Genomic DNA, 8,523 nt, shown 5'->3' with positions numbered 1-8,523 from the left:
TATGACCGTCATCCCTCCTTTCTTGGGCACCACTTGGACCGGACTCACCCACGGACTGTCGGAAATGGAATAGATAATTCCCGCATCTAAAAGTTTGACCACTTCCTTCTTGACTACTTCTTGCATATTTGGGTTTAACCTTCTTTGGTGCTGTACAACCGGATTTGCTCCTTCTTCCAGATTGATCTTGTGGGAGCAATAAGATGGGCTTATTCTTTTGATGTCGGTGATGCTCCATGCTATGACCCGCTTCCGCTTCTTCAACACTTGCACGAGCTCTTCCTTTTCAGAATTGGATAGGTCAGCGGCTATGATTACAGGCTTTTGGTTGCCTTCTTCAAGGAAAGCATACTCCAAATGTTCTGGTAAAGTTTTGAGCTCCGATTTTTGGTTCTGACTGTTGGACTCGCCGAGTGTAGGTAGGGTACTCGGCGAGTTTGTGGCTGTTTTCACGACTTCTGCCTTTTCTAAAGAGGAACTCGGCGAGTAGATCGGTCCTGCTCGGCGAGTAGGACTGTCAGTTTGCTTCACCAATTCTTCATAATCTGCTTCTTCCAGCAGTCTTTCAATTTCCATTAAGTCTTTTTCTGGATCAAATTCTTCATCATCAGTTGTGAACTTGTTGGAATCTTCAGTTATGCATTCCTCTAATAATTCGTCAAGCATATCAATTGAGAATGCCGTGTCGTCACTATTCCTTGAATAACTCATAGCTTGGTCTACCCCAAATGTGACTGAATCTTCTCCTACCTGCAAGGTGAGCTTCGAGTCCCTCGTGTCTACTATAGCACTTGCCGTATTGAGGAAGGGCCTTCTAAGGATGATTGGCACTTGTGGATCCGCCTCCATGTCTAGAATGATAAAATCAATGGGAAAGACGAACTTGTCCACCTTGACTAGTATGTCTTCGCATATGCCTCTTGGGAAGGTGACTGTCTTGTTTGCCAAGTGAATTGATATGCGAATTGGCCTCGGTTCCGGGAGATCCAGCTTCTTAAAGAATGAATATGGCATTAGGTTCACACTTGCTCTTGAATCGGCTAAGGCATGAATGGTGGCCAAGTTGCCAAATTGGCAAGGTAAAGTCAAACTCCCCGGATCACCTTTCTTCTTTGGTAGCTTATTTAGCATAGCAGCTAAGAATTTTTCATTGAGTACTAACTTCTTCACTTCTTCCATCTTCCTTCTATTAGTGAGAAGTTCCTTAAGGAACTTTGCATATTTGGGCATTTGCATGACGGCTTAAATGAAGGGTATGTTGATTTGAAGAGTCTTGATATGATCTAGAAACTTCTGATACTCCTCTTCCTGCTTCTCCTTCTTAGCTCGGACTGGGTATGGCGTTGGAGGCTGGTAAAGCTTTTTAGAGACCTGATTGTTGGGATTTGGTGGTGTACTCGCCGAGTCCATACATGGTACTCGACGAGTAGGGCTGTCAGATTGTATGTTTTGCTGTTCTGCTTGCTTTTCTGCCTCCTCATTCTGTGATTCCTTGGATGCCTCAGTTTGAATAGGTGCCAGGGGAGTGATTATCTTCCCACTTCTTGTTGTGACTATGTTTATGTGTGCGCCTCGTGGGTTATTTTCAGTTTTGCTAGGAAGTTCGCCCGATGACCTTTGGTTGATTTTTTGAGCAAGTTGTCCAAGCTACGTTTCTATATTGTGGATAGATGCTTGCTGGTTCCTAAGCATGGTCTTTGTTTCTTGAATTGCAACATCATGATCACTATGTCTTTTTTCTGAAACAACTACAAATTTGGTGAGCATTTCTTCCAAGGTTGGCTTCCTCTCTTGCACCGGCTCCTCCTTTTGGTAGAACCCTCTCCCTTTTTGCCTAAACCTTTCCTCCTTGGCTTTCTTGTACTCTTCATAAGGGAGCCACTCTTTCTTTTGTTTGCTCCCGTCTTCATCATATCGGTCTCCACTTGAGTAACAAACTTGCACTTTCTTGTTGCCATTCTCATCTAAATCACAGTCTCTAGTGAGGTGAGGCCCGTTGCAGTTTTCACAACCCACCCAAATAGCATGGATCGTTTGATCCGTTTTATCCATCCTCCTATCCATGGTTTTTAGCATATCCATGACCGTGGATAAGTCTTCAGTAGCTGCATAAGCGGCTCCCCTAGTGACATCATGTCTAGGGTTGTGGTATTCTCTAGAGTGTTTAGAGAATTCTTCAATCAATTCTTTGATCACCGGGGGCGGCTTCTTTGTGAGTGGGCCTTGCGAGTCTAGTAATTGCCTGGTTGTGACATTGACTCCATCATAGAAGATGGAGACTTCTTGCTGGCTGTTTAGGTCATGGCGTGGGCAGTTTCTTAGTAAGCTCTTGTACCTCTCCCATGCTTCATATAATAACTCTCCAGCTTGTTCAAAGTTAGCGATGACCTTCTTCAACTTGGCTATCTTGGAAGGTGGGCAAAAGTGATCAATGAATTCTTCTTTCATCTTGGCCCAAGTGGTGACTGATCCGGGGGGAAGTGACTTGAGCCAGTCTTTTGCAGCACCTTTGAATGTCACCGGAAGCATACGAAGTAGCTGAGTCTCGCGGGGCACATTTGGAACATTGAAGTAATCAGCTACATCATTGACTTCGTACAAATGCTTGTAAGCATCTTCATGGTCTTTTCCATAAAAAGGTATTTCTTTAAGTAAAGCTAGGATATGACCCTTTAGCTCGAAAGTAGCAGTCGCGGGAATTGCGGGTTACACAAGTCCCGGGCCAGTGTCGTCGCGCATCCTCTTCTTCCATTCTCCCATGGGGATTTCATCAATGTTAGCCATTGTGATAGCTAACTCTTCCTCGGAATCAGTTTCGTGCTCGTATGTAGGCTCCTCTTCTTCCTCGGTCTCGTACTCAATATCTTCCTTAACCGGTTCGTCGATTACTAAAGAAGCGCTGGATGCTCCTGATTTGCTGCTCTTCTTTTTCCCAAAAGCAGTCTTCAAATTGGACAAAGGTGACTTCTTTGGTGTACTCGAGCTCTCCACGTCCTTTCCTTTGTTCCTTTTCAATGTGGATTCGGGATCTTCAAACGGGGGTACCAGCGGGGTGTTTGATCCTCTGGTCATGAAAGTCCTGAAATAAACAAGATAAAAACGTAAAAAGAACAAAAAAAACTGTACTAAAAAATCGAAAATTAATCTGCCAAATACACTTGTACTCGCCGAGTAGGTGCGACTGCACTCGGCGAGTATCAGTGAAATTTTGAAGAAATTTTAGACTTGATTTTAAAACTAAGACAGATGCTAAAACCTAATTTCTAACTACTAAATTGCAATACATTAACTTTGTGCCAGTAAACTCACACAAAGGATCGAAAAAATTAGGGATTAGATTAATTATTTAGAACCGTTCCCCGGCAACGGCGCCAAAAACTTGATGTGTGTAAATGCACTTGTTTTATTCCTACTTTTTATTAATAAATTTAGCACACAAAGGCAGTGAACCTGTCTTTTAGTGGTATAGTTGAGTAAGTAGGGTATTGAACTCAGGGAACGAAAAATTAAACTAATGGCTAATTTTAACTAAGCAATTAATGAAAGTAAAAGGTTTTTCTTCTAGTTTTAGAAGACTAGAAACTTAAGCACACCATAAAACACTTAATTAACTAAGTAACTAAAGCAAACAACTAATTCACCAAATTTGATAAAGATGTTTCTATTTAGGTTCAACCAATTCACTCCTATGGTGATTTTGTATTTATGATAGATTAATTGTTATTGGCTACCAATTATAGTGGTTAGGTTCATGTTCATTACTCCTAACCCTTAGACAATTAATTAATTCAAGCAGTGATCAAGTGTTTAAGCTAATTAATTCCCTAGATTAATAATTTGGATTAAATAAGATTTGTAGTGGTTAATCAATTTAGTGGTTCAATTAACCTCTTGTTTGATGGTTTCTCAAACAAGCTCACACATTAATCTAACTATTGTCTCATTAATCTTAGTTTCATAATCATTATTCCTAAGCATATGATTTAGTGTTCACATAGACATATGAGGTTAACAACTAAGAGATGTTTATGCAGCTTAATTCTCTTCCAATTAAAAGAAAATAATTGTGATTAATGCATAAGGTTCTTTAACAAACTTAATTTAATAGATCACCAATAAACAATTAATCAAAAGCTAAGAATTAAACCATAGGAGTTCCTTGGTATTCCCCAAACAGAAAGAAAAACGTATTTAGCTCATAGTTGTAGTAAAAACAATCACAAAATAACTTTAGCTAGATTAAACATACTCAATTCCTAAAGCTAAGTGGAATGATTAACCTAGTTGCTTTAATTCTTCAAAAGGATGAAGATTAGAATTCCTCAGCACCTTCAAGGGTTCTCAATCGCAGCTGGATCTTCAAAAATCGCTAGAAAAGTAGTCCCATCGGATAAAGGCTCGGTTTTTATAGCTATCTCAAAACAGGGTGTACTCGGCGAGTAGTAGACCCAACTCGCCGAGTAGGCTCGTAGTTATCCGTCTTAAATCAGGAGTCGTGACTATCTTCTGGAATATTCTGATGGACTCGCCGAGTAGGCTCATGTACTCGCCGAGTAGGTAAGCTTTTGTCCCTTAATCTTCATTCTTTGGTCTCTAATTGCTTCCCCTTGTTCCCTTTCATTCCCAAGCATGTCTTTTGGACTGAAAACAAAATTTAAACAGTTTTAAGTACCTTTTGTCCATATTATTCTCATAATTAGTTAAAAATGAATAAAAATGAATGCTAAATAATTAACTAATTATGCACATATCAGCTAATATTGTATGAGATGATCCGATGAGAACTCAAATGTTTAGTTGAGCCAATACACGTTTAGCGTAATGACCAAAGACGGATTACACCCAGCGTAGATAAGGTTACGCCCAGCGTAACGGCTTGCATCCGGATTTCCTCATCGCGACATAATTCTCACTACGCCCAGCGTACACCGACTTACGCCGAGCGTACGTAAGTCGGTCCAAAGGGTTATAAAAAGCGATTATCATCTAACCAGAGGGGGGGGGGATTCGACTTCTAACCTAATTTAGTCTATAATTAACTTCTGTTAAGCCGTTTTGAGAGGGGATTCAAATTCTAACCTAATTTAGTCGATAATTAACTTCTGTTAAGCCGTTTTGAGGGTCTAGAAGGCGGTCGGAAGGCTGTTAAGCTAACGAGAGCGGAGATCGGAAGGATTGCAGAGCGGATACATGTCGGTAATCATAAGGGTTGTTAACGTGACCATGTTTCACATTCCATTGTGATACTATTGTGTGTTTAGTTTCTGATTTAGGTGTAAAAAACTTTTACTTTGTGTTTATGATTGAATGAAACCTTGATTATTGGACTAATTGCTATATTGAATTGTTTGTTTATGTTTAATTTATCTTGCCAAGCTTGTTAAAAGATCCTTATGTGTTAATGATAATTATTTACTGTTAATTGTCAAGTAAATTAAGTTGTATGAACATCTGCTTGATTGCTTGTATCTTATGACTTTGATGACCATCAAGATTATAAGTCTAGGAATAGCGAATGTGAAACGAGGATTAACTTTAAAATAAGTAAGTTAATGTGTGAGCCTTGTTTGGTGACCGTCAACAAGAGGTTAATTGAACGACCAATTTGATTAACTATTATTACAAGTCTTGCTTGATACGAACTGAACACCAGGAAGCATGTTAGTTTAATCAACTAATCACTGTTTGAATTGACTTGTTTGCTAAAGGATTAGTAACAGTGAACGCAAATCTAATCATTTTAGGAATCGGTGAACATGAATAAATGAATTTTTATATGCAATTGTCTATGCTTTTAAGGTGTAATTTAGCTAAACCAAAGTACCTGAAGATATTTGTTTCTCTGTTAGTTTATCGAGATTTGTTAATTAGTTGTTTGTTTGAGATTTTATAAACCATTTCTTTACTGCTTTTATGTGTGTTGTGTAACCTATAATCAACTATTTTAAATTAATTTACTACCATTCCCCTTGTGATCGACACCCTTGCTTATTAAAACTATACTATACTCGATCGGGTTCACTGCCTGTAAGGTGTGGTTTAGATACGATAAATTAGGAATTATAAATAAAAAAACTAGTGCATTAAATCAAGTTTTTGACGCCATTGCCGGGGAAACGGCTTTTAATTATTTAGTTTATTTGATTATTCGTTATTTGTTTTTAGTTTAGTTAGTTTTTATTTTTAGTTTTATTTTCGTTGATATCATTTCACTTGTCGGGAAGGTTCTTGTTGTTAATTGCAGGAATTTGGGATCGTACACATTGATTGACTTTATCTTTTGCATGGGTTTCAAGAATGCAAGCGATTAGGGAATTCTTGACCTGCTTAGCCTACTACTTTGTTGATTTGTCCAACTCAATCCATGAGGTGTAGTATAGCAAGGCGTATTGTGGTGGTTAAGTGGTAGACCGAGCTCTTGCTGTTCTTGACTAATTAGGTCACTTCTTCTTCTACTTTTAGTTAAAGGTACGAAGAAAACAAAGGAAATATTCTAGCGGGTCCCGAAAGTGGTTGTTTTCACAAACCATTTCTTGCATGCAAGGGTTTTAATCAACCGTTGTTGTCTGATCTCGACAAAAACAAGTGATCATGATGTCTCATTTTTTTTTTAAAATATGTCACTCATAGGAAAGTCATGGCTATTGTTGAAGAAATTAAAAAAAATAATTAAAAAAATAAAAAAAATAAAAAAAATAATATTTAGAAGTTCCCAAATTTATTAGTTGGAAAAAGGAATTTCAAATAAGGAAAAAGAAAAATTTTAGTTAAATTACGCCCAACGTAATTGACATTACGCCAATCGTACTCAACCTTTGATCACGAATGACTTCCTCTTGGAATTGGAGGTACGCCCCGCGTACATTTGAAATTACGCTCTGCGTAAGACGGCGACAGGTTATATCTTTTTATCCTTTGACTTTTTGTTATTGTTTCAAATTTTTTCCCTTCGCTCGCACGCACTGAGACGGTCGAATCTCCCCACAAGATCTTCGATTTTTCTTCTTTTTTTTAGTAGAATCGACACAAAGGTATGTTATTCGTTACTCTATGTCTTTGATTTGTGTTTAATCAGTGAAATTTGCTGCATATTGCCTTTGTCGAATTCTAGGGTTCATATATTTCTTGAATGGGGGGCCGATTTCACAATTGTATGTTTGATTATGGCATAAATAAGGCTGATTTTGGTCAATAGACTAAACCTTAGGACTTAATTTGGCCTTAATCCTGAGCAATAGCCATCGATTCGTCCTTATGGGTTTACGCATAGCGTTCGCTAGACGTAAACCTTCGATTGATGAACTGCCCTGCGCATTTCTTGGTATAATACTGTTGAAGAGTGATTAAGGTTTAAGGCAGTGACGAACAGGTTTAGATACGACTTCGTTGGACGTATGCTTAAGTAGTTTGCCCATATTTTGACTGCCCGTCATGATTCTCTTGTGAATATGTGTTGACTATTTATTATGACTTTAGAACAAACAAGGGACACCGGGACAGTTTCGAGCATCTGGTCGTACGCCCAGCGTACATTTCATGCCCAAGCACCATTATTTTTTCAGTCTAAATCTGTTAATGCTGTGATTATTTTGTTTGGTTTTATGTTTGGTGTTTATTTGTGTAGATCATGGCCCCTAGATCTCAAAGCACCAACCCACCCGAGGACGTGACCGATCACCGTTTCTTGCAATTCCCGCAATCTCTAAACAACGAAACCCGGACCAAATATGTCAATAATCTGAGTCTGCTGCTTACTAAGGAGATTGACATAGAACCTTCGTTTGATTGGGAATCGGCAACCCAGACTGGACTTGCTGTGCTGATTCAGGATTTTTTTTCAATACACGCACTCGAACGCGAGTGGCGTGCATTTGTTCGTATGTTAAGGATGGGCAAGACTGTTTAGGAGCCTGTGTATCGGGAATTTTTGCTGGAGTTTTATGCTACAGTTGCCTATGACCCTAGGAAGACACCCGATGATAGGACAACCTTTTCCTTCAGACTGGGTGGTGTGAGTCAGGAGTGCAGTGCGATTGAGCTTGCCACTCGAGTTGGGATATATACAGCAGACGAGACAAGGAGTGTCCACTTCCCGGCATTCCTTGTTGATTGTCTCACGGGCCGGCCAGATGACTACAATGAAAACACTTTTTGGGCAGAGATTACTGGGGGAGTGTACACACCATCTACTGCACGGGGGAGGATGATTCGGTCTAGTACATACAAATTGCTGCACCGTCTGATTTCCATATCTCTCACGCACCATAAGAATAGTGAGAGAGTTCCGTCTACAGACTTGTATTTCTTATGGGCACTTGTTACTCCTGGGAGGCACCTGAACCTTCCAGTTTCTTTAGCCGGTTATTTGGGTAGGAGGGCCAGGGGACTTCGGGAGGATAGCCCCATTTGTGGGGGGCATTTTATCATGCGATTAGCTCGATCCTATCAGTTGTTGACACGTGAGATTACGAGATCGACGGTGTTTCATGATATGAGGTCGATGAGCCTTCAGTTATTGGACTC

General features: G+C 39.6%; 1 non-coding gene across 1 annotated transcript; it reads left to right on the top strand.

Annotated features, from left to right (window-relative positions):
* The first annotated feature begins 2,296 nt into the window (after positions 1-2,296).
* Positions 2,297-2,400, top strand: LOC145071644 (small nucleolar RNA R71). The gene has a single exon (XR_013690650.1). It is a non-coding gene; the product is annotated as a small nucleolar RNA R71 (small nucleolar RNA).
* Positions 2,401-8,523: the final 6,123 nt, after the last annotated feature.

The sequence above is a fragment of the Lactuca serriola genome, chromosome 8, assembly GCF_051521515.1.
Source record: "Lactuca serriola cultivar US96UC23 chromosome 8, Lser_US96UC23_V15, whole genome shotgun sequence".
Lineage (NCBI taxonomy): Eukaryota > Viridiplantae > Streptophyta > Magnoliopsida > Asterales > Asteraceae > Lactuca > Lactuca serriola.
This window is presented reverse-complemented; position numbering and strand designations above follow the sequence as displayed.